Source organism: Schistocerca serialis, chromosome 7 (assembly GCF_023864345.2).
Source record: "Schistocerca serialis cubense isolate TAMUIC-IGC-003099 chromosome 7, iqSchSeri2.2, whole genome shotgun sequence".
NCBI classification, from domain to species: Eukaryota; Metazoa; Arthropoda; class Insecta; order Orthoptera; family Acrididae; genus Schistocerca; species Schistocerca serialis.
The window spans coordinates 404,967,638-404,995,079 of record NC_064644.1 but is presented as its reverse complement, the minus strand read 5'-3'; positions in this window follow the sequence as shown (position 1 = coordinate 404,995,079).

Sequence of the window (27,442 nt, the reverse complement as noted above, 5' to 3'; positions counted from 1 at the left end):
AATGAGAACAAAAGAAAAACTTCAAGATACTACGGTACAGACCGAAAAAAATGTCGTTTAGCAGGAGAAATAAGTGATCTTAGGTTTCAACTGTAAAGCTAACTGAACTTACCTTTGGATCATATAAAGCAACGTTTGCATAAGAATTAAGGTGGCAGATTTTGCCAGCGGGAAGACTGTTTGTCGCTGTATCTAGTAAAGACGTAAATCACTGCGCCTCTCTTCTGTATGAATCTGCAACTTTGTAAATGGGAAAAATATTCACTCAGTTTGCTGATCATTTAACAAACAAGAAACTTAAAACATATGGGCCGCGCGGAATTAGCAGAGTGGTCTAAGTCGCTGCAGTCATAGACTGTGCGGCTGGTCCCGGCGAAGGTTCGAGTCCTCCCTCGGGCATGGGTGTGTGTGTTTGTCCTTAGGATAATTTAGGTTAGGTAGTGCGTAAGCTTAGGGACTGATCACCTTAGCAGTTAAGTCCCATAAGATTTCACACACATTTAAAACATATGGACACTTCGAGACAATACTGTTATGTATCAGCGAGCATTAAACTTACTATTTTGATGATCTAATAATTACTTATTGTTTGTGGCCCCTTATGTTGCTTTGGATGGCACATGAGATACAGAATTTAATTGACGAGTCGAGACTGTATGAAACTGCAGCAAATAAAGCATGTAAAAGAGAATACAGGCGTCAAAAAATGAAATTCACAGAAAGTGCTTCATGATTAAGCAAATGTGTAGAAAACGAATATAAAGCCATAGAGGCGTAAGTGAGCAGGGGAAATATAGATGCCGTCTATAAGAAGATTAAAGTCGCCATTGGAGAAAGGAGAAGCAGCTGTATTAATATCAAGAGCTCAGACGGCAAGCCGTTACTAAGTAAGTAGAAGCTGAAATTCGAGGAATAAGAGCTGTATAAGGGAAATGAACTTAGAGAGAATATTATAGACAGGGAACAGGCAGTAAAGGTGAGATGGTAGATGCGGTACTGCAAAAAGAACTTGACAGACTACTGAAACATCTAATACAAGCAAGGCCCGTGGGGTAGACGACATTACCTCACTATTGCTGAAATCCGTGGGAGACCCACCCGTTACTGAACTTATTCACCTGCTGTGCAAAGTACATGAGATAGGTAAATACACCCGAACATCAAAAAGAATGTAGTGATTCCACTTCCTAAAAAAGCAGGTGCTCATAGGTATGAATATTACCGAACCATCAGTTTAATATGCCGCGAATCATTTACAGAAGAGTGGAAAAAGTCGAAGAAGACTATTTAGGGGAAGATGAGTTTGGGTTCCGGAGAAATGTAGGTACACGCGAATTATCTTAGGAGACAGGTTAAATAAAGGTAAACATTGTTTAATAGCATTTTCAAATCTTAGAGAAAGCTTTTGACAATATTGACTAGACTACACTTCTTGAAATTCTGAAAGTAGCGGGGATAAAATACAGGGAACTAAAGATTATCTACAACTTGTACAGAAATCAGACTACAGCTATAAGAGACGAAGGACGTGAAATGAAAGCAAAAGCTGACAAGAGTATCAGACGTGGTTGTATTCTGTCCCCGACTTTATTCGACCTGTACATTGAGGAAGCTGTTAAACAAACCAAACAGAAATTTGCAAAGAGAATGAAAGTTCAGAGAGCAGAAATAAAATCTGAAGTTGTAATTATGTCAGAGACGGCAAAGAATTTGGAAAAGTGGAACGAAATGGATAGTGTCTTGAAAAGAACCTGTAAGATGAATACAAAAAAATAAATCTCAGGTAATGAAATATAGTCGAATGAAATCAGGCGATTCTGTGGGAATTAGATTAGGAAATGAGACACTACAATTAATAGGCTGAATAAGTTTTACCATTTTGGCAGAAAAATAGCTAGTAGTAAGATACGAAAACCAGACTGACATTATCAAGAAAAGTACTTCTGAAAAAAGATAAATCTCGTAACATTGAATATATATTTGAGTTAGCAAGTATTATCTGAAGTTATTTCTCTGGAGTGTAGCCTTGTAGGTAAATGAAACGTGTACGATAAACAGTTGAGATAAACTTTCGAAATGTGATATAACAGAAGAACGCAGAAAATTAGATGTGGAGATTAGATAACTGATGAAGAAATAATGAAACGAATGGGGGAGAAAAGACATTTATGGCACCACCTGACTAAAATAAAGAATATGTTTTTAGGGCACATCGTGTAACATCAAGGAATCTTCAGCTTACTAATTGACGAAAGTATGGGATGTAAAAAGCGTAGAGGAAGACGTACGCTCGAATACTGTAAGCAGGTTCAAATGAATGTAGGACGGATATTAAGTTATGCGGAGATGGAGAGGCTTACACAGCATGGACTAGCTTGAGGAGATGCATTTGCAGTTTTTGGACTGAAGATCACAACGACAACATGTGGACGACCTGCGCGATGGAATATGACAAAAATTAATATAATTACTGAGAATGAACGATAGGAAGTTTCAGATATGTTGTTGAGTGATGTATAACATGCGATGGAGCATGAGGAGGACATTTTCATTAGTTCTTGCGGAGATGGATTAGGTCTTGAAATACAGTGTCAGAAAAAATCTCAGAACCAAGAAGGAGTTGTGCGACATAAATGAAAGTTGATAGTCCTGTTCCACATCTGAAAGATGATGTCTATTCAGATTTCACACGAGATTCAATACAATGGAGCTAGTAGCGCCACTTTCTTTCTTTCTTTCTCGGGGCCTTTCTCCCACTCCAACACGGGGACGGATTTGTTATTACGGATTTGGCGATGTCAGAGGGTGGCCGGATGCCCTTCCTGACGCCACCCCGAACCCCCCAGGACGAAAATAGTGTACCCCAGGTGTCTGCGTCTAGTGTAAGACATTAAATAGTGCGAACGTTTTCAAATGTCTGGGAGTCGTGTAACTGAGGCGGAACGTGGGGACCACCCCGGTATTCACCTAGGAGGATGTGGAAAACCGCCTAAAAACCACATCCAGGTTGGCCCTCGTCGTTAATCCGCCGGGCGGATTCGATCCGGGGCCGGCGCGCCTACCAGAGTCCAGGAAGCAGCGCATTAGAGCTCTCCGCTACCCTGGCGGGTCAACTAGCAGCGCCACTATGAGGACGGAAATCACGTTTGCTTTAAACACACGCTACGGTAGTGAGCGTTAGTTACCTTTGAGACTGGGCGTGGTGAGTTAGTCAAGAATGCATTTAAGGCGACAAAGACGCCGTTATCAACACCTCACTGTGTTTGAACGAGGTCGTGTAATAGGGCTACGAGAAGCTGGATGTTCCCTCTGTGATACTGCAGAAAGACTTGGCAGGAATGTAAATGAATCTGGCGGCGGTGGCCACGGAAATGTATCGATCACCAGATCTGTCTCCAATCGCGCAGATATGAGGCATCATCAGGCGACAACGCTAGTGTCATCCTGAAACAGCACTAACCAGCACTGTATTGACCGACCAAATGCAACGGACATGGAATTCCATTCCACAAAGTGATATCCGGCACCTGTACAACACAATACATGCACGTTTGTATGTTTGCGTTTAACATTCTGGTGGTGATACAAGTTATTCATGTATCAGCATTTCACATTTGCAATAGCTGATCTTGCGGTCACAACAACCTGTGATATTGGAATGTTAATCACTTTGTAAGGTGGCAACGGTCTTGGCCCTTACATGAGTCCACTTAACGTGACTATAATCACTTTGCGAGCACTTTAGGCCAATAAAAACGACTGACAGCGGCGCAATCACTTTGTAGTTAATTAGTTGCTATTTTTTGGAGTAATACTCTCGATTACGGTGTATGAAATGTCCGTGGTAACGCACCGGCACGCTGGCTATGTAATACAGTGAGAATGACGCGATTGTGTAATTATCAGATTTTGCGTTAATGCATTATATGAGAGGCAACGGGGACAGCGCTCGGCCAGCAGCCTGACAGCGCGTCTCCAGGTGTGTAACCTCAAGAGTTTACGAAACAGAGCAGTGGCTTGCTGGGCGTGCTCTCGCCAACGTTCCACTAAATTTAAGCCCTCGAGGAATTGAAGTGGGGCAGGCTAGGAGTCCCTTAGGAATTAAAAATTTCGAAAAAAATTGTTGTTGCCCGCAGCTGTGGATCCTCACAGGTGGCTTGGGCGGAGTTTAGTAGTGAAATTTGGTAGAAAGCGGAAATTGTGGAAAATACACTACTGGCCATTAAAATTGCTACCCCACGAAGATGATGCGCTACAGACGCGAAATTTAACCGACAGGAAGAAGATGCTGTGATATGCAAATGATTAGCTTTTCAGAACATTCACACAAGGTTGGCGCCGGTGACGACACCTACAACGTGCTGACATGAGGAAAGTTTCCAACCGATTTCCCTCACACAAACAGCAGTTGACCGGCTTTGCCTGGTGAAACGTTGATGTGATGCTTCGTGTAAGGAGGAGAAATGAGTACCATCACGTTTCCGACTTTGATAAAGATCGGATTGTAGCCTATCGCGATAGCGGTTTATCGTATCGCGACATTGCTGCTCGCGTTGGTCGAGATCCAATGACTGTTAGCAGAATGTGGAATCGGTGGGTTCAGGAGGGTAATACGCAACGCCGTGCTGGATGCCAACGGCCTCGTATCACTAGCAGTCGAGATGACAGGCATCTTATCCGCATGGCTGTAACGGATCGTGCAGCCACGTCTCGATCCCTGAGTCAACAGATGGGGACGTCTGCAAGGCAACAACCATCAGCACGAACAGTTCGACGATGTTTACAGCAGCACGGACTATCAGCTCGGAGACTATGGCTGCGGTTACCATTGACGCTGCATCACTATGGTGTACTCAAGGACGAACCTGGGTGCACGAATGGCAAAACGTCATTTTTTCGGATGAATCCAGGTTCTGTTTACAGCATCATGATGGTCGCATCCGTGTTTGGCGACATCGCGCTGAACGCACGTTGGAAGCGTGTATTTGTCATAGCCATACTGGGTATCATCCGGCGTAATGGTACGGGGTGCCATTGGTTACACGTCTCGGTCACCTCTTGTTCGCATTGACGGCACTTTGAACAGTGGACGTTACATTTCAGATGTGTTACGTCACATGGCTCTACGTTTCATGCGATTCCTGCGAAATCCTACATTTCAGCAGGATAATGCACGACCGCGTGTTGCAGGGCCTTACAGGCTTTTCTGGATACAGAAAATGTTCGTCTGCTGCCCTGGCCAGCACATTCTCCAGATCCCTGACGAACTGAAAACGTGTGGTCAATGGCGGCCGAGCAACTGGCTCGTCACAATACGCCAGCCACTACTCTTAATGAACTGTGGTATCGTGTTGAAGCTGCATGGGCAGCTGTACCTGTACACGTCATCCAAGCTCTGTTTGACTCAATGCCCAGGCGTATCAAGGCCGTTATTACGGCCAGAGGTGGTTGTTGTGGGTACTGACTTCTCCCTATCTACGCACCCAAACTGCGTGAAAATGTAATCACATATCAGTTCTAGTATAAAATATTTGTCCAATGAATACCCGTTTATCATCTGCATTTCTTCTTGGTGTAGCAATTTTAATGGCCAGTAGTGTAGTTCTGTTCCCAGGCTGTACATTGGTCGGAACTGGGAAACTGGATATTTTGAGTGTTTATAGGGATGTGATGCACTCGGTAAAGTGTTGGCGGGGAAAACAGAGGCGAAGAGCGATCTTGCTCGACTCTCTGTTGAGGTCTTCCGTCCTGAGCTTTCGTTCTGAGAGGACGTAAGTCGTGTCAGCTCTTTGCTCACGGGAATATTGTCGCAATTTGAGAAGTCTGTTGTCCAAGTATTGTAGGAGTTTAATTTCCGAGGTGCCGCACCGGGATCCACGGCCGCGCCGTCGCCCGTCGGAGACCCGCAGCCACGGCAGAAGTAGTACGGTGAGATCGCTCCCGCTTCGACCTGCGTTTGGAGCAGCGTTAAATAGCTGGATCACGTGCAATTTCTGTTTCCACTGAGGTTTCACGATACTTTGGGGTGTAGTGATTCTTCTTAATTTTCGTTCTGTGTCGATGTCAGTCGGCCAGCCAATTTATAAGAGATCACGTTTTGTAATTCATTGCCAATCCCAGTTACCATAGTAAGTTGTAAACGGTTCATTTGTGTTTTTATTCAGCATTGGTCTGAAGTTGTTAATAAATTTATTGATGAAGTAGAGCTTTTACTTTCAGTAATTTGATCCTGAATTTACCCTTTGCTTTAATTTATTTCTGTGTAATTGTCTGATATCACTGAACCCCCTAAGCGTTCGTTATGGTTCATGTTTGGAATTAAAAATAGGTGTGATTTATCGCCAACACTACCACCGCAGATTAATTAGGAGTGACAGGGCGACATTTAAATCTGCGTTATCCATCCTTGCGTACATTTCTACTCCCAATTTCTCTGTAAGTTGTTTCACAGGGGCGAACACATGCAAAATCCAGACAAGCAACAGGTGGGGTGTTACAACTTACTTAAGTTATCTAGACAAATGTTTTATCGAAATTTCATTACTCTAATTAATTTCTGGTGTTGGGAGTTTTTTTCCATCTGTGTAGAAGGAAAGTACTAAAGAACTGGTATCTAAAGTCTAGCGGAATCAGTTAAATACGAGTGCGGATGTTTGCCTTGGATCATACAGTATGCTTTATTATGGGCTTGGAGGAAGATTTGGTACTGGTCGGTAAACTGTCAGTTGGGTCTTAGGGCTACTAGGTTCGTCGCACAGTGAATGCAGTGTATTAGATCTTGCATGGGGGCTTAATTATATAAATGAAAATGCTATAATTTTAGTAGCTGTGTGTCCGGTTACGAAGTCTCGTAACCGGCTGGCCCTGACTAGTATTAGTACGCAATCTGACTGCATAAAATAACAATAAAGAATGAAAGGAAATTTCCGTTAACACAATTGATTAATTAAGTGTCCTGCAACTATAAAAGCTACGAAACAACAAAGCACAAGTGTAACTGTTCTGTGTGTGGTATTGTGGTTCAACTTACATGTATGTGGCACAGTTCTTCCTCAGTACCACAAGAAATTTTAAACACCATTTACAATGAACTAATTGAAAAACCACAAAGACTACAATTGCACAAAGAAACCAGAATTACAAGTCTAATACATGAACATGAGCCAGATGCTTTGTTGACTGAACCTGTGACCAAGATGCATTATTATTAAGGAGATACGAAATAAAAAAAAAATTTTGTTACTTCCATATATATTGACGAAAAATACACTATGATCATTGCAACATCTTCCATATATACATTACACCAACAGAACAGCATCAACTCTCGCCCAACTGAACAATAACTGCACACGACATGGTCTCAACTAGTACTGCTCTCGACATCCTCTCAACAAGCACTGCCCACAGCAACCTCTGAACTACAACTGCCCACGGGACCTCTGCACTACAACTGCCCCAGTGGAGGCGGCGGAATAATACTCTTTGGCGCAATCTCTGGCACTGTGACTCAGTGTAGCCACCTTTCATATGCCCCTTCTCCACAGGCTAGAATTTGATGGTATTTTTGCCAGCATTGGTGGTGAAAATACCACCAAATTCGTACAAAAAAATACAGACAAAAATAAAAGATAATATTAGTAAGTAAATATCACATAACTAAATAAATTTTGGCTTTGCACTGACCCTTCAATAACCTAATATATAAAATACAGTAAGGAATGCAAATGCTTGCATGCATGTGATTTTAAATAAGAGTTTACACAAGTATCATTCAATCAATGGCACCAGCAATGACGAATAGGTGCAGGTAAGAGTCTCATAACATTTCATAAATAGTAAATACACAAAAAATCAGTTTATGCAAATATTCACATAAAATCTTTTCAATAGTTCAATAAACAGGTAGCACTCCTCAGAGTGGTTGACAGTTCCAACAGTAGCACCCAGCAATGGTCAACAGGTGCAAATAGCAGTCTCATAACATTTCATCAGGAGTATTTAAACAGCTCCAACAGTGGCACCCAGCAATGGCGAGCATGCGCCGACACCAACAAGTGACATCATCTCAGTAGAAGCAGTTCCATCAGTGGCACCCAGCAATGTTGAGCAGGTGCAGACACCAACAAGTGACATCATTTCAGTAGAAGCAGTTCCATCAGTGGCACCCAGCAATGTTGAGCAGGTGCAGACACCAACAAGTGACATCATTTCAGTAGAAGCAGTTACAACAGTGGCACCCAGTAATGTTGAACAGGTGCATACAGCAACAAGTAACATTATTTCAGTAGAAACAGTTCCATCAGTGGCATCCAGCAATGTTGAGCAGGTGCAGACACCAACAAGTGACATCATTTCAGTAGAAGCAGTTCCAACAGTGGCACCCAGCAATGTTCAACAGGTGCAGACACCAACAAGTGACATCATTTCAGTAGAAGAAGTTCCATCAGTGGTACCCAGCAATGTTGAACAGGTGCAGACAGCAACCAGCAACATTATTTCAGTAGAAGCAGTTCCAACAGTGGCACCCAGTAATGTTGAACAGGTGCAGATAACAGTTTATAATATTCACTATCACTAATTAAACAGTTCATCAGAGTTCATCAGCATTAATTATAGATTACCAAGTGGCACCCAACAATGTTGAACAAGTGCAGGTAACAGTCCATAATATTCACTATCACTAATTAAACAGTTCATCAGAGTTCATCAGCAGAAACTAAACATTTCCAAGTGCATCCACCAATGTTAATACGTGTTAAGTACGAACAACAGTTTGAATGCACACACAACTGCTTTTACAAAATTATTATCAATGCTCTTACACTAAACATTGAAACACGTATGTTATGTAGCAGCGATGGCGAGGCATGACAGAATCTCTGACCAGAGAGTTATTTTTCGTGGCTAGTCTGCGCTTGATCGCGCGAGAGTGCAGCGGTTGCATGTAGGGAGTCGGCAGTTGTAGTTGCGGTCGAGTTGCAAGAGAGTTCAGTTGTACGTAGCGAGTCGCGAGAGCATGTAGTTGCTTGTTGCACTCAGTCAGTGCTAGTAGCGCGCGAGAGACAGTCGCAGTTGTGTGTGAGGAGTCGGCGGGCGTCGACATGGTCCTCTGGTCAAGATTCAGGACGAGGTATATTTTTTAAATAAGGTAATGAAGCAGCATTGCGCACATCTGAGAATGTAGTGTATCTTAACTGTAATTAATTTGTCCAAGAAATGCCCCAATAATAATTTTATTTTCAAAAGCAAATTTTTAAGAAAACTATCATTTGAATTGAAAGAAAGTTTCCCATGCATTTCCTTAAAGAAAAGTTTCACTTAAATTCAAAGTTGCACAGGGCCTAAGATCGACATTTCAGTCTATTTGCGTTTTCATTGTCACTGAGATTTCATTATCATTGAATTGTCTTGCATTTTTGTGGGGAGCTTACACTTGGGTCAGATAGCTAGTTCTCATTTATTGTCATTGTCCATTAAATTATTAATTTGCTGGGAGGTAACACTTGGCACTATGGCCATTAACATTTATTGCGGGGAGGTTACACTTGGTTCTATTCCCATTAACATTTAAATATTGTCTTTTCAAATTTCTCTGGGGAGGTTACACTTGGCGACATCCAGTCCAGGATAGTATTTCGTTGAGAATCTTCTGAGAAGTAGTCAGATATTTGCTTTTATTTACTTAATATAATTAGCATTTGGCGCAACGCTTTTACTAATTTTATGACTTTCTTTCCTCAGATCATCGGCAATTCGTTGCTCTGTTGTATTTGTGTTTGTTGCCTTTTGCATTGTGCTTATTTCTTTTGTGAATAATTGTGACTATTGTAAAAATGCCGCGAAAGACTGTGAATAGTGTATCGCGAGGTATAATGAATGAAATTACCGATTTAAACAACTTTACTGATAGTACTTGTGACACGCAGTGTAATGATGACAATTCTGCGTTGACTGACAATCAGTGCGTTCCAATCACTAATGATGAGTTTTATCTTAATGATGATCAAACGAACTCAATTGTCTCCTCTGTTAATTTGACAATTGATGACGCGGGGCGCTCTATTGTAATGAGCGGTGCCCAGCTTAACACACCCGGTTTGGAAAATTCAAGTGAAGTACAGACAAATTTTTCTAATGAAAATGGACAGTGTACTGAAAGTACGACGGATCCATTTAATTCCGAAATAGTGACCGACAGTGTACATTCGACTGGCAAACCACAGAACGTGACAATGGCAGATACATCATCAAACAGTACAGAGAATAGAATAGGTAATGTTACCTTGGAGCAAATTATGGCAATATTGATACAACGGGGTGAAAAATTAGACAAACTCAGTGAAGAACTAAATAAAATGTTCAAACAACATTTTGATGAACATTTTAAACAACAGAACGAAATTTTCGACAACCATTTCAAACAACTTGATGAAAGTTTCGACAACCATTTCAAACAACTTAGCGAAACAATTGATGAAAGTTTCGAACTGACGAACGAAAAACAAGACAACCTTAACGAACAGAACAAACACGTTAGTGAACAGATTACAGGTGTTACCGTGCAATGTCATGACACTATAGTACAATTACGTGAGGATACTAAGGCTTGCGCTAATAACAGTAATGAAGAAGTTGGCACTGTTGCACAAGAATTAAGCAGTACACGTGTAGGCACAACAGAATCACATAAAGACGAAATTAATGCAGTCACTGAACAATGCCCTAAAAACACAGTAGAGATTCGTGACGAGTTTAATTTAAAGTTACCAGAAATTTCACACAGTCTGAATACGGAAGTCAATAATAAAAGTGAACGACAGAACAACCAAATTGACGAGAGTATTAAAGTAACAGAATTGAAAACTATTTCAGTCACCAATACGTCACAGAATACGCCACTTTGCGAACATTTGTCAGACTTACGGAGCGCGTATAATTTGAGCTATTTACAGAGACTGCGCGACTTAAAATCCGAAAAGCTACACGACTTAAAATCTGAAAAGCTACGCAAGTTGAAGTACGAAATCACACAGACAAACAGATTTTCACACAAACCTGAACGTGTTCTCAAATTCGGTAACGAGAACGTTGATTATAAGCAATTTGCATTTGTAAGAAAATCTAAGGAATTTAATAATGACAGAGCACAGATACACGTTTTGCACTGTATAAGACAATTTATTTTTGTATTTTCACCGCTATTACCTGTAATGCAGAAATTAGCTTTGAACTCGATGCGACAATTTGCTATAGTATTTTCATCAGCATTGCCTATAATGCAGAAACTGGAATAGCAAGGATACAACAATTTGCTTTTGGATTTTTACCGCCATTGCCTGCAACGCAAAAGCTAAAATTTATTTGCAGTGCGTAATTGACCTCAGGGGATTCATTACGCTTTAATGAATATGTGCCGTAGCGTGCATAGGGCCTCGAGCTGTAGTAGTGCTGTTTCATCTTTAGTTTTCTGCACTGCTGCCTTTTCTTCTACTATCCTTTATATCTATCAAAACAGCTCTTTAACTATTGCTCTACCTAGAATTAAGAAAAATGTAATGAAAACCGGATAGGACAAATTTTTACCGAAAGTGACAATTTTCATTAGGCACTGCAGAACTACCGCCGTAATTTTAATATCAGATAAAATTTTAATCATCAGTATGTACAAAATTTTCAGCAACAGCGAAAGCATTTTAGTAACAATAGACGTTTTTCACCACAACAGCATGAAAGTCAGCCGCTTAGCATACCTAACCAACAATGCAGTATACAAGGTCAACCAGGCTTTAATGTTTCGCCGCGTGCATGTATAGTCCCTGGTACAACAAATAGTAACGCAAGGCAGCAAAGGAACAACTACGTACAGAAAACACAGTATTTCAATTCCTATCGCAATGCACCGTATAGGAATGACTATTACGACAGACGTAAAAATGATGAGCACAATTTTCAGCGTACATTTAATAACAGTCGATCTTATGAGCAGTAACAACATCAGCAACAACATATTATCATGAATGAGCCAGACAATAGGCGTCATCCATAGCGTAATACGTCAGGAAGAAATAATAGTACAGTTCAAATAGTCGAAATGCCACAGAATCCTGCTGAAAATAATAACACGTACGATAGAATTTAAACAGATACAGCACAGACTGCATATTCCAGTAACGTAAGCAATAATTTTGATACGCAGAATCTTGTTCACGAAAATGTTATTAATTTTGACGCCATCCGACACACGTTTGCATGAAAGACAGAATCACGACGTAAGTAGATGCCATTCTTATCGCAGAAGCTAACTGGTCTGAACACAATGTGATTTTAGAACGACTGTTGCAAACTTTTCATGCACAAGGACTCACAGTTAACCTCAGTAAATCGCACTTTGGCAAAACTTCTATAAAATTTCTTGGACATGTAATTTCAGCAGAAGGCATTGCGCCTGATCCGGAAAAAACTTCAAGCTCTACGTGACATTACTGTTCCTACGACAAAGAAACAATTACGCAGCTTTTTGTGCTTAATTAACTTTTTTCGCAAATTTATTCATCACTCTGCTTTAGACACACCTAGATTATGCCAATTAACAGGTAAAAACACTATTTGGCCATGGGATAAGCAAGCACATTCTGAATTTATGAACCTGAAACATGCTTTGTTGAATGCACCACTTTTATCGCACCCAGATCTTACCAGAAAATTTTCCATTGCCACCGACAGTTCTAACACCGCTTTAGGCGTACATATTTTCCAGGAAATCGAAGAAGATGGCTCTACAGTAATTAAAAACATCGCATTTGCATGCCGCATTCTGTCACTTGCTGAACGAAATTATTCCGTTACAGAATTGGAAACATTATGTGTTGTATGGGCTTTTACGAGATTTCGGCACTTTCTTTACGGCAGACACACCACCGTTTACACAGACCATAGAGCTATACAATTTTTACTTTCGACTAAATTCACTCACGACAGATTAAGCAGATGGAAGCTGTATTTACAGGAATTTAATTTTACAATAGTTCACATTCCAGGCACACAAAATGTTATAGCAGACGCACTATCCCGTTCTCTCAGCAACAATCAGCAAGACGTCGCAACCAACTTCTGCAAAGCAACTTTCAGCGTTATGTACATTCAGCAAGTTGCATTTGAAAATTTTTATTTCATCGTCATTACAGGACATAGCAAAAGAGCAAAGTAAAGACAATGTGTGGAAAGAAATTAAACACCTTTGGCAAGATAAGAATAATGTTACGATTAGAAACCACTACATTCTGTTTCGTCGCTCTCATCCTGACAGCAACAATTGGTTATTATGCATTCCTGACGAACTGGTTAACAAATTAATATGGTATACTCATTTAAGTTACGCACATTACGGAGCCAGAAAATGTTTTCTTATACTGAGACAGAACTGTTATTTTGCCAACATGGAGAAACGTATACGACGAGTTTTAGCGTCATGTAAAATTTGCCAGAAAGCTAAGTCAGACACCACTTCACATATTCCTCCATTATATCCCCCATTCTACCTGTTAAATTAAGACATATGGCCGCAGTAGACATTTTTGGTCCAATTCCGAGAACTAATAGAGGTTTTTGCTACATCTTTGTCGCTGTTGAACTTACTTCAAAATTTGTTACTTTCACTCTGTTACGCAAAGCTACTGCTACAACTGTTTCGAAAGCATTTGTAAAACATTTTCTATTTCATGTAGGGCATGTGATGAGAGTAATTTCTGATAATGGATCACAATTTCGTTCTGCTATATGGACACGCATGTTACGAGCTAGAAACATTTCTCCGATCTATATATCCAGGCACCTTGCTTCTTCGAATCCTTGTGAACGATTAATGAAAGAAATTGGTAAACTGTGTAGAATATACTGCCACAAAAGACATATTGATTGGGATACACACATATTCTCCTTCCAAGATGTAATTAATTCCATACCAAATGAATCCACTATGCTGTCTCCGTCTGTTATACTGAAAAATGTTGAACCACCTAACAAAATTAAAGAATTAGTAAACTTTCCTACATCTCGTCGATTACGACACCACGAAATAATTAACATTGCGCTGAACAACATCAAACGTGCCGCAGAGCGCCAGAGAAGACAGCAAAAACAGGTTTGTACACGCCGTGACTTTCACATTGGACAGAAGGTATTAGTACGTACACACTATTTATCCAGCAGAATAAAAGGTAAGTGTAGTAAATTTGAACTTCTATACGCAGGTCCATATCGGATTCGCAGCATTCCTCACCCCAATGTTGTACACGTCGAAACTTTGAGAGCCAGGAAAAGTAAGGGCAACCACCATGTGTCGAACATTAAACCCTTTATTGAATGAAACGACTTTATGATTTAACGTGCTATGATGCCACTTATGACCACTTATACAATTATATTCACGTGATTGATTATTGATGACTATCGTATTTTTTCTTGGCAAGTGCCCGGCAAGGTAAGGTTAGCAGATCGCTCTTCTTGTCGTTACACATCAGACCGTGCATATTTCTCCAGACAAACTTACGTATTTTATGAATAATTATGCAATTCTATGTAGTGACGTATCAATTTTATCAGATTCTCTCTCCATTAAAGTCTTTAATTCACGCCTCTATTAAGTACACTACATACAAGCTGAACACAACGAACGTCACATTTTTTCTTTCTTATGTATGTGTGATTGTTTTCATGTTTTGTTTGTATGCACTGTGAAATAGTTAAGGTATAACACACACCAGTTGACTTTGACATTTTTTGCCCTATGATATCTCAACATCGTGACTGTTTTACATTTTTCTATTTTTGCTGCTGCATTGTGATATTCTCTGTACTTTTTTTGCCTTTGAACACTGTCTATGCTTTTGACATATTACGTTTTCTGTCATGTTATGCTGTATGCTTAATTATGTCACCATAAACCAGTCATTATTTAGTGGGTATATGATTTAAATGCAAGACATTAATCTTTGTTCATCAATTTCAGAAAGAAATAACGTGTAAAGGAAATAATTTAAATATATATATGATTTAAATGCAAGACATTAATCTTTGTTCATCAATTTCAGAAAGAAATAACGTGTAAAGGAAATAATTTAAACAGAAATGGGAATTTCGACTACAAAATAGACGAAAGAAGATACAAAAACCTTATGAGGAAGAGTAAATGGATCAGAATTAACAAGCATTAACAAGAATATACTATACACATCGTAGAATAGCAGTCTTAACTAATTTTTTCTTTCAGAATACAAGGCGATTGATGCAGGCTGTCAGACAGAACTACACATCTTAGTTTTAGTGATGAAATATGCTAGAGATAAGGAATATTTGTGTAATGAGTAATGAAGTGATTTTTTTTGCAGATGATAATGAATGCTGATGAAGAGTAATGATGAAGAATATGCTACTATGAATAATGAAGTTTTTCTTTACAGGTGATGATAATAATGAAGTTATGATAATATGGATAATGAAGTGATGGATAATGAATTTTTTTATTTACAGACGAGGATGATGTTGAAGTTTATGTATTTATGCTATGTAGTTATTTAAGTATTTGATGCAGTTTGTTTTGACAGTATGTTTTATATCGTATAGTATGATGACTGAAAGTTTTGGAAAGGACAGCTATGGAACACATTTTTTATACACATTTCACTACCTGTTAATTCGAAGTTCACTACTTTTCAGCATAGTACGCGTTTCTTCTTTCAGCTCAATAATCCATTTTGTATTTTTTTCAGGAGAAGCTTTTCATGATACTTACTAAACCTGTTACTTATTAAACCTATACTAGTATTTGCATTTTTTTTACCCAATTGTGTCTATCATTTATAAATGTGATCACATATACTTCCTTGTTTCATAACCTTGCTACAGCTGACTCATGACGAATGACGTTACACATTTTTCATTTACAGGAACAACCCAGAATCAAATTTTTTTTCTTTTTCTCTTCTTGCTTTCCCTTATAATTACGCAAAGCAATGCATTGCTAACAAAAAAAATGTATCACCAGTTCCAAATAATGCTACCCATTTAAGAGAGTTCTGAATAATACTGAATGATGAACAATGTTTTGTACTATTCAATACTTGCTGGCCAATGAGTGCCAATAATTAGTGTAACTAAATGAATTATGTTAATACTATGCCATTCATTAGCTCCTGTTTTTAATGATGACTTTTGATGTTTTGTAACTGGCCACTGAGTGCCAATAATTAGTGTAACTAAATGAATTACGTTAATACTATCCCATTCATTAGCTCCTGTTTTCAATGATGACTTTTGATGTTTTGTAACTGGCCAATGAGTGCCAATAATTAGTGTAACTAAATGAATTATGTTAATACTATGCCATTCATTAGCTCCTGTTTTTAATGATGACTTCTGATGTTTTGTAACTGGCCAATGAGTGCCAATAATTAGTGTAACTAAATGAATTATGTTAATACTATGCCATTCATTAGCTCCTGTTTTTAATGATGACTTTTGATGGTTTGTAACTGGCCACTGAGTGCCAATAATTAGTAAAACTAAATGAATTATGTTAATACTATGCCATTCATTAGTTCCTGTTTTCAATGATGACTTTTGATGTGTTGTAACTGGCGAATGAGTGCCAATAATTAGTATAACTAAATGAATTATGTTAATGCTATGCCATTAATTGACTCTCATTTTCAATGATGACATATTCACTATAATCAGATGATTTATGAACATTATTCTGTAATACTTCATACATGGTACAGAAATGTTCAGTAACTAGGCGATGAGTTCCACCAATTACTTAAATCAGCTGTTAGACTAATGTAATTTTCAATGAAGACTAGTATGTGACTTAATGTCCTTCACCTACTAACCTAACTACCCTGAATTACTGCAATATCCATTTGTTCTGTCCATCCTCATGATCATGGAGCACTATATTTGGTTTTTGCACTAATTCTACGTTGGTGTGCCTTGTAAGAGCGTGGTGTTGACACGACATGCTGTCCACCACAGTGAGCGATGGAGACGTTATTATGGTCCCACTGTTTAGTGTACCTAATGTACTGCCAAAGTGAAAACATGGAATATTACTACGACATTTCAGTGTCTTGGCTAGGCTGATAAATACTTCTGGGAAAAAAACTTCAAATTGTCTCACTTGGTGTTGTACTTCTGTGGAAAGATATGGACTTTCAGTGCAGCTGCGTGCAACCTAAAGTGCTACAACCATGATGCAATACGTCCTTTCCTATCCTAATTCTTGTAACATAGTGACAATTATTTTTTTGCTAACATCATTTGTATTCATGACCTATACATTTTTTTTGATTTGATGATATGTTCTAAACTACAGTACATGCGCACTTATGTCATGTGTTAATATGTTTTCTACTGAACTTCAGTGCCTGTGCACTTTTCTCATTTTTCAATATGATTTGTACTCATTCTGTATACATTTTGTGATTTTCTGATATGTTCAATACTTCAGTGCGTATGCACTGTAACCTCCCCTCCCCACAAAAATTTAAAAGACAATATTATTTAAAAATGCTAATGGACATTGCGCTAAGTGTAACCTCCCCACAAAAATTTAAAAGGCAATATTATATAGAAATGGAGCCATGAAGCAATATCGTGCCCACAGAACACAATAATTTAAAAGTGACAATAAAAAAGGAGAATCGCAATCTGACCCAAGCATAAGTTCCCACAAAAATAATGAAAGTCAATTCAGTGATAAGAAAATCTCAGTGATAATGATAATTCAATTAAACCGAAATATCGGTCTTTGGCCCTTGTGCAAAAATCAGAATTAATTTCTTACCTCATTGAAACTGCTTGTCAAATTTCTGCTCTTATTGTTGCCCACGGCTTGGAGGAACTGCATTGCAAATAATATATATATATATTTTTTTTGAAATTTAACTGAAACTTTTCTTTAAGGGAAGTGGAACGAAATCGTTAGTTCAATTAAATAAATTTTTTTTTTGTAAAATTGCTTTGAAATCAAAATTATTATTGGGGAACTTGTTGGAAATTAATTACAATAAATAAACTTAACATTGTCTGATGATTACCTACATTAACAATATACCTCATTCAGCATCTTGACCAGAATGCCATGTCGACGCTCGCCGACTGCGTCCCGCTCGCGACCGTGACAGGACTAGACCACTACTGCCGACAGGCTACATCACACAACCGCACTGAGCTACTGCTATCGACAGACTGCACTGGCCTACTGCTACTAGCGTACTCCACGACGACTACTACTGTACTGTTCGCAACACTCGCGCGGTCAAGCGCAGACTAACCGCGATAATAGGCTCTCTGGTCAAAGATTTTAACGTGCCTCACCATCGCTGCTACGTTACATACGTGTTTCATAACCCTCCACTGGGGGGGGGGGGCAAAAATTTGGCAGCGATGGTGAGTCATTTGGACTTGCCATCGCAAGAAATTTTTACAATTTACAGAATATTCAAATTTAGTACATAAATTAAATGTGGTGCACACGCACCGAGTACAAAATATATCAGACAAAGAGAAAATGTGAGTACAAAACATAGTAGCAAATCAGAAAACTGTATATACAAATTATTTGACAGATAACAGAGTGCACACGCACTGAAAAAATTCTTTAGCATATTCAGAACAAATAAACAGACTGGCAAAAAAATCATGTTGACAAGTGACGTAAGTGTACTCGCACTGGAGTTCAGCAAATCTAAAAGGTATAACCCATGAACATAAATGATGTTAGCAAAAAATGATTTTCACTATGTGACAAGAATTAGGATAGGAAAGGGAAGGATTGCATCATGGTTGTAGCACTTTAGATTGCACACAGCTGTTCTGAAAGTCCATATCTTTCCACAGAAGTACAACACCAAGTGACACAATTTGAAGTTCTTTTCCCATCAGAATTTATCAGTGTAGCCAAGACACTGAACTGTCGTAGTAATGTTCCATGTTTTTCATTTTGGCAGTACACTAGGTACACCAAACAGTGGGACCATAATAACGTCTTCATCGCTCACGGTGGTGGACAGCATGTCGTGTCAACACCACGCTCTTACAAGGCACACCAACGTAGAATTAGTGCAAAACCAAATATAGTGCTCCATGATCACTAGGATAAACAGGACAAATGGACATTGCAGTAATTCAGGGTAGTTAGCTCATGAGGTGAAGGACATTAAGTCACATAATATTGACAATTACAGTCTTCATTAGTAGTTTGCGGCATTCATAGCCCAGTTATTGAACATTTCTGTACCAAGTATGTAGTATTACAGAAAAATGTTCATTAATTGTTTTACATAGAATCAGTAACCTTCTTTTCCTAGTTACAAAGCATTATGAAATAATCGCATTCTTTTCCAGTTACAAAGTATAGCATAGTTAATTAATCATTTGTCTATCCAATACAGTAAGAATCATTAGCCTTCTCCTAATTACAAAGTATTATTAAACAATCGCATTCTTTTCCATTTACAAAGCGTAATTAATCATTTGTCATTTGAATATAGTAAGAATTATTAGCCTTCTCCTAATTACAAAGCATTATTAAACAGTCACATTCTTTCCCAATTATAAAGCATAGCATAATTAATTAATCATTTGTCATTCCAATAGTAATAATCATTAGCCTTCTCCTAATTACAAAGCATTATTAAACAATCACATTCATTTCCAGTTACAAAGTATGGCATAGTTAATTAATCATTTGTCATTTCAATATAGTAAGAATCATTAGCTTTTTCCTAATTACAAAGTATTATTAAACAGTCGCATTCTTTTCCAGTTACAAAGCGTAATTAAGAATCATTAGCCTTCTTCTAATTACAAAGCATAGCATCATTTGTCATTTCAATATAGTAAGAGTCATATTCTTTTCCAGTTACAAAGCATAATTAAGAATAGCATAATTAATTAATCATTCCAATACAGTAAGAATCATTAGCCTTCTCCTAATTACAAAGCATAGCATCATTTGTCATTTCAATATAGTAAGAATCACATTCTTTTCCAGTTTCAAAGTATAATTAAGAATCATTAGCCTTCTTCTAATTACAAAGCATTATTAAACAATCACATTCTTTCCCAATTATAAAGCATAGCATAATTAATTAATCATTTGTCATTCCAATAGTAATAATCATTAGCTTTTTCCTAATTACAAAGCATTATGAAACAATCGCATTCTTTTCCAGTTACAAAGTATGGCATAGTTAATTAATTATTTGTCATTCCAATACAGTAAGGATCATTAGTCTTCTTCTAATTACAAAGCATTATGAAACAATCACATTCTTTTCCAATTACAAAGCATAGCATACTTAATTAATCATTTTCCAAGTGACATATTATTCATTGCTGATCAGCATTACTCAGAACTTTCTCGAACTAGTATCACTATTTGGGACTGTTAATACATTTTTTTGTTAGCAATGCATTGCGTTGGGATCGATAATTAATTGCTGAGGCATAACACTATTTGCTTTTGACCTATTGCTGCAAATGAGGATAGGTAACGTCATTCATCATGAGTCAGCTGTAGCAAGGTTATGTAACAAGGCAGTATATGTGATCACATTTATAAATGATGAACACAAATGGGTAAAAAAATAAAAATGCAAGTACTAGAACAGATATAATAAGTAACAGGTTTAGTAAGTATCATGAAAAGCTTCTCCTGAAAAAAATACAAAATGGATTATTGACCTGAAAGAAGAAACGCACACTATGCTGAAAAGTAGTGAACTTCGAATTAACAGGTAGTGAAATGTGTATAAAAATGTGTTCCATAGCTGTCCTTTCCAAAACTTTCCGTCATCCTACTATGCAATATAACACCTGCTGTCAAAACAAACTGCAACAAATACTTAAATAACTACATAGCATAAATACATAACTTCAACATTATCGTCATCTGTAAAGAAAAAACTTCATTATCAATCACTTCATTATCCATATTATCATAACTTCATTATTATCATCACCTGTAAAGAAAAACTTCATTATTCATAACAGCATATCCTTCATCATTATTCATCAGCATTCATTATCATCTGCAAAAAAAAAAAGAAAAATCACTTCGTTATTCATTACATAACTATTCCTTATCTCTAGCATATTTCATCACTAAAACTAAGATGTGTAGTTTTGTCCGACAGCCTGCATCAATCACCTTGTATTCTGAAAGAAAAAATTAGTTAAGACTGCTATTCTATGGTGAGTATAGTATATTCTTGTTAATGTTTGTTAATCCTGATCCATTTACTCTTCCTCATAAAGTTATTGCATCTTCTTTCGTTTATTCCGTAGGTGAAATTCCATTTCTGTTGAATTTATTTCTTACATACATCATTTCTTTCTGAAATTGATGAACAAAGATTAATGTCTTGCATTTAAATCTTATACCCACTAAATAATGACTGGTTTATGGTAACATAATTAACCATACAGCATAACATGACAGACAATGTAATATGTCAAAGACATTGACAGTGTTCAAAGCCAAAATGTACAGAGAATATCACAATGCAGCAGCAAAATGTAAAACAGTCACGATCTTGAGATGTCATAGGGCAAAAAGAATGTCAAAGTCGACTGGTGTGTTATATCTTAACTATTTCACAGTGCATATAAACAAAACATGAAAACAATCATACATAAAAAAAAGTGGAAAATGTGCACGGTCTGATGTGTAACGACAAGAAAAGCGACCTGCTAACCTTACCTTGCCGGGCACTTGCCAAGAAAAAATACGATAATCATCAGTAATTAGTCAGGTGAATATAATTGCATTAGTAAATGGCATCATAGTGTGTTGAATCATACAGTGTCTTCATTCAATAAAGGGTTTAATATTTGACCAATGGTGGTTGCCTTTCGATTTTCTGGTTCTCAAAGTTTCGACGTGTACAACATTGGGGTGAGGGATGCTGCGAATCCGATATGGACCTGCGTATAGAAGTTCAAATTTACTGCACTTACCTTTTAATTTACTGGATAAATAGTGTGTACGCACTAATATCTTCTGTCCAACGTGAAAGTCTCGGCGTCTACAAACCTGTTTTTGCTGTCTTCTCCGGCGCTCTGCGGCACATTTGATGTTGTTCAGCGCAATGTCAATTATTTCGTGGTGTCTAATGTGCGTAACTTAAATGAGTGTACCAGATTAATTTGTTAACCAGTTCGTCAGGAATGCATAATAACCAATTGTTGCTGTCAGGATGAGAGCGGCGAAACAGAATGTCATTGCGTACAGTGTAATGGTTTCTAATCGAAACATTATTCTTATCTTGCCAAAGGTGTTTAATTTCTTTCCACACGTTGTCTTTATTTTGCTCTTGTGCTATGTCCTGTAATGACGATGAAATAAAATTTTCAAATGCAACTTGCTGAATGTACATGACACTGAAATTTGTTTTGCAGAAGTTGGTTGCTACGTCTTGCTGATTGTTGCCGAGAGAAGGCGATAGTGCGTCTACTATAACATTTTGCGTGCCGGGAATGTGAACTATTGTAAAATTAAATTCTTGTAAATAAAGTTTCCATCTGCTTAATCTGTCGTGAGTGAATTTAGCCGAAAGTAAAAATTGTATCGCTCTGTGGTCTGTGTAAACGGTGGTATGTCTGCCATAAAGAAAGTGCCTAAATCACGTGAAAGCCCATACAACACATAATGTTTCAAGTTCTGTAACAGAATAATTTCGTTCAGCAGGTGACAGAATGCGGCTGGCAAATGCGATGTTTTTAATTACTGTAGAGCCATCTTCTTCAATTTCCTGGAAAATATGTACGCCTAAAGCGGTGTTGGAACTGTCAGTGGCAATGGAAAAATTTCTGGTAAGATCTGGGTGGGATAAAAGTGGTGCATTCAACAAAGCATGTTTCAGGTTCACAAATTCAGAATGTGCTTGCTTATCCCAAGACCAAATACTGTTTTTACCTATTAATTGGCATAATCTGGGTGTGTCTAAAGCATAGTGATGAACAAATTTACGAAAAAAAATCAATTAAACCCAAAAAACTGCGTAATTGCTTTTTTGTCGTAGGAATAGTAATGTCACGTAGAGCTTGAAGTTTTTCCGGATCAGGTGCAATGCCTTCTGCTGAAATTACGTGTCCCAGAAATTTTATGGAAGTTTTGCCAAAGTGCGATTTACTAAGATTAACTGTAAGTCCTTGTGCATGAAAAGTTTGTAACAGTTGTTCAAGAATCAGATTGTGTTCAGACCAGTTAGCTTCTGCGATAAGAATGTCGTCTACATACGTCGTAATTCTGTCCTTAATGCAAACGTGTGTCGGATGGCGTCAAAATTAATAACATTTTCGTGAAGAAGATTCTGAGTGTCAAAATTATTGCTTACGTTACTGGAATATGAAACCTGTACTGTATATGGTCAAATTCTATCGTACGTGCTGTTATTTACGGGAGAATATTGTGGCATATTCACTATATGAACTGCTCTGTTATTTCTTATTGACCTGTTACGCTATAGATGACACCTATTGTCTGTTTCATTCATCATAATATGTTGTTGCTGATGTTGTTGCTGCTCATAAGATCGACTGTTATTAAATGTACGCTGAAAATTGTGCTCATCATTTTTTTTACGTCTGTCATGATAGTAATTTCTATACGGCGCATTGCGATGCGAGTTGAAATAGTGTGTTGTCTGTTCGTAGTTATTTCTTTGCTGCCATGCATTACTATTTGTTGGATCTGGGACTATACGTGCACGCGGCGAAACATTAAAGTTTGGTTGACCTTGTAGACTGCATTGTTGGTTAGGTATGCTAAGCGGTTGACTTTGATGTTATTGTAGTGAAAAACATCTATTGTTACAAAATGTGGTTCCTGTTACTAATAATTTTACACATACTAATGATTACGATTTTATCTGTAATTAAAATTACGGCGGTAGTTGTCATTACGGGAGTGCCTACTGAAAATTGTCACATTCGGTAAAAGATTTGTCATATCGGGTTTTCAGTACAATGTTTCTTAATTCTAGATAGAGCAATAGTTAAAGAGCAGTTTTGATAGATATAAAGGATAGTAGAAGAAAAAGCAGCAGTGCAGAAAACTAAAGATGAAACAGCACTACTACAGCTCGGGGCCCTATGCTCGCTACGGCACATATTCATTAAAGCGTAATGAATCCCCTGAGGTCAATTACGCACTGCAAATAAATTTTAGCTTTTGCGTTGCACGCAATAGCGGTAAAAATTCAAAAGCAAATTGTTGCATTCTTGCTAATTCCAGTTTCTGCATAATACGTAATGCTGATGAAAACACAATAGCAAATTGTCGCATCTGGTTCAAAGCTAGTTTCTGCATTACAGGTAATAGCGGTGAATGTACAAAGATAAATTGTCGTACACAGTGCAAAGCGTGTACCTGTACGCTGTCATTATTAAATTCTTTACATTTTCTTACAAATGCAAACTGCTTATAATCAACGTTCTCGTCACTGCATTTGATAACACGTTCGGGTTTGTGAGTGAATCTGTTCGTCTGTGTCATTTCGTACTTCAAGTTGCGTAGCTTTTCGGATTTTAAGTCGCGTAGCTTTTGTAAATTGCTCACATTACACGAGCTGCGTGACTCTGATAAATGCTTGCAACGTGGCGGATTCTGTGACGTGTTGGTGACTGAAATAGTTTTTAATTCTGTTACTTTAAAACTTTCGACATTTTGGTTGTTCTGTCGATCACTTTTATTATTGACTTCCGTATTCGGAGTGTGTGAAACTTCCAGTGACTCGAAATTAAACTCGTCGTGTATCTGTATTGCGTTTTTACGGCATTGTTCAGTGACTGCATTAATTTCGTGTATCTGTGTTTCGTTCGCTGAACATTGTTCAGTGACTGCATTAATCTTGTCTTTATGTGATTCTATTGTGCTTACACGTGTATTATTTAATTCTTGTGCAACAGTGCCAACTTTTTCATTACTGTTATTAGCACAAGTCTAGGTATCCTCACGTAATTGTTCTTTACTGTCCTGACATTGCACGGTAACAGCTGTAATCTGCTCACTAACTTGTTTGTTCTGTTCTTTAAGATCGTCTTGTTTTTCATTTGTGAGTTCGAAACTTTTATCAATTGTTTCTCTAAGTTGTTTGAAATGGTTGTCGAAACTTTCACTCTGTTGTCTGATCTGTTCACTAAGTTGTTTGAGATTTTCGTCATGTTCGATCCTAAACTGTAGCATTATTGCTATAAATTGATCCAAAGTAACATTACCTACTCCATTATCTGTGCTGTTTGATTGTGTACCTGGAATTGTCGCGCTTTGTGTGACCATTTGGTCATTCTGCAATTTACAAAAAGGTTTATCAGTCGGATGTACACTGTCGGTCACTATTTAGGAATTAAATGAATCCGTCCTACTTTGAGTATCCTGATCACTTTCATTAGAAGAATTTGTCTGAACGTTATTTGAATTTTCCAAATCGGGTGTGTTAAGCTCGGCAGCGTTCATTACAATAGAGCGTCCCGCGTCATCAATTGTCGTCAAATTAATAGAGGAGACAATTGAGTTCGTTTGTTCATTACTAAGATAAAAGTCATCATTAGTGGTTGGAATGCACTGATTGTTAGTGAACGCAGGATTGACATCATTACTCTGCGTGTCACAATTATTATCGGTTAAGTTGTTTGAGTCGGTAATTTCATTCATAATACCTCGCGATACACTATTCACAGTCTTTCGCGGCATTTTTACAATAGTCAAAATTATTCACAAAACAAATAAGCACAATGCAAAGGCAACACACAAATACAACAGAGCAACGAATTGCCGTTGACCTGTAGAAAGAAAGTCACAATATTAGTGAAAGCGTTGCGCCAAATCCTAATTATATCTAAGCAAATAAGAGCAGATATCTGACTGTTTTTCAAAAGACTCTCAACGAAATTCGATCCTGGACTGGGTGTCGCCAAGTGTAACCTCCCCACAAAAATATAAAAGGCAATATTATATAGAAATGGAGCAATGAAGCAATATCGTGCCCACAGAACACAATAATTTAAAAGTGACAATAAAAAAAGAGAATCGCAATCTGACCCAAGCATAAGTTCCCACAAAAATAATGAAAGTCAATTCAGTGATAAGAAAATCTCAGTGATAATGATAATTCAATTAAACCGAAATATCGGTCTTTGGCCCTTGTGCAAAAATCAGAATTAATTTCTTACCTCATTGAAACAGCTTGTCAAATTTCTGCTCTTATTGTTGCCCACGGCTTGGAGGAACTGCATTGCAAATAATATATATATATATTTTTTTTGAAATTTAACTGAAACTTTTCTTTAAGGGAAGTGGAACGAAATCGTTAGTTCAATTAAATAAATTTTTTTTTTTGTAAAATTGCTTTGAAATCAAAATTATTATTGGGGAACTTGTTGGAAATTAATTACAATAAATAAACTTAACATTGTCTGATGATTACCTACATTAACAATATACCTCATTCAGCATCTTGACCAGAATGCCATGTCGACGCTCGCCGACTGCGTCCCGCTCGCGACCGTGACAGGACTAGACCACTACTGCCGACAGGCTACATCACACAACCGCACTGAGCTACTGCTATCGACAGACTGCACTGGCCTACTGCTACTAGCGTACTCCACGACGACTACTACTGTACTGCTCGCAACACTCGCGCGGTCAAGCGCAGACTAACCGCGATAATAGGCTCTCTGGTCAAAGATTTTAACGTGCCTCACCATCGCTGCTACGTTACATACGTGTTTCAGCACTTATGTCATTTGTTACTCATTGTATATACATTTCCTCATTTGCTGATATGTTCTGAACTGCAGTGCATGTGCACTCATGTCACTTGTCAACATGATTTTTTGCCATTCGGTTTATTTGTTCTGAAAATGCTAAAGAGTTTTTCAGTGCGTGTGCACTTTTGTTATCTATCAAATAATTTGTATACACATTTTTCTGATTTGCTAATATGTTTTGTACTCACATTTTGTCATTGTCTAATATGTTTTGTACTTGATGCATGTGCACCATATTTCCTTTATGTTCTATATCTGTATATATGCTGTAATTGTAAAGTTAATTAGTTGAGAAAAAATTTGTTGCTCATGGCAAGTCCAAATGACTCACCATCGCTGCCAAATTTTTGCCCCCCCCCCCAGTGGAGGGTTATGAAACACGTATGTTATGTAGCAGCGATAGCGAGGCATGACAGAATCTCTGACCAGAGAGTTATTTTTCGTGGCTAGTTTGCGCCTGACCGCGCGAGAGTGCAGCAGTTGCATGTAGGGAGTCGGCAGTTGTAGTTGCGGTCGAGTTGCGAGAGAGTTCAGTTGTACGTAGCGAGTCGCGAGAGCATGTAGTTGCTTGTTGCACTCAGTCAGTGCTAGTAGCGCGCGAGAG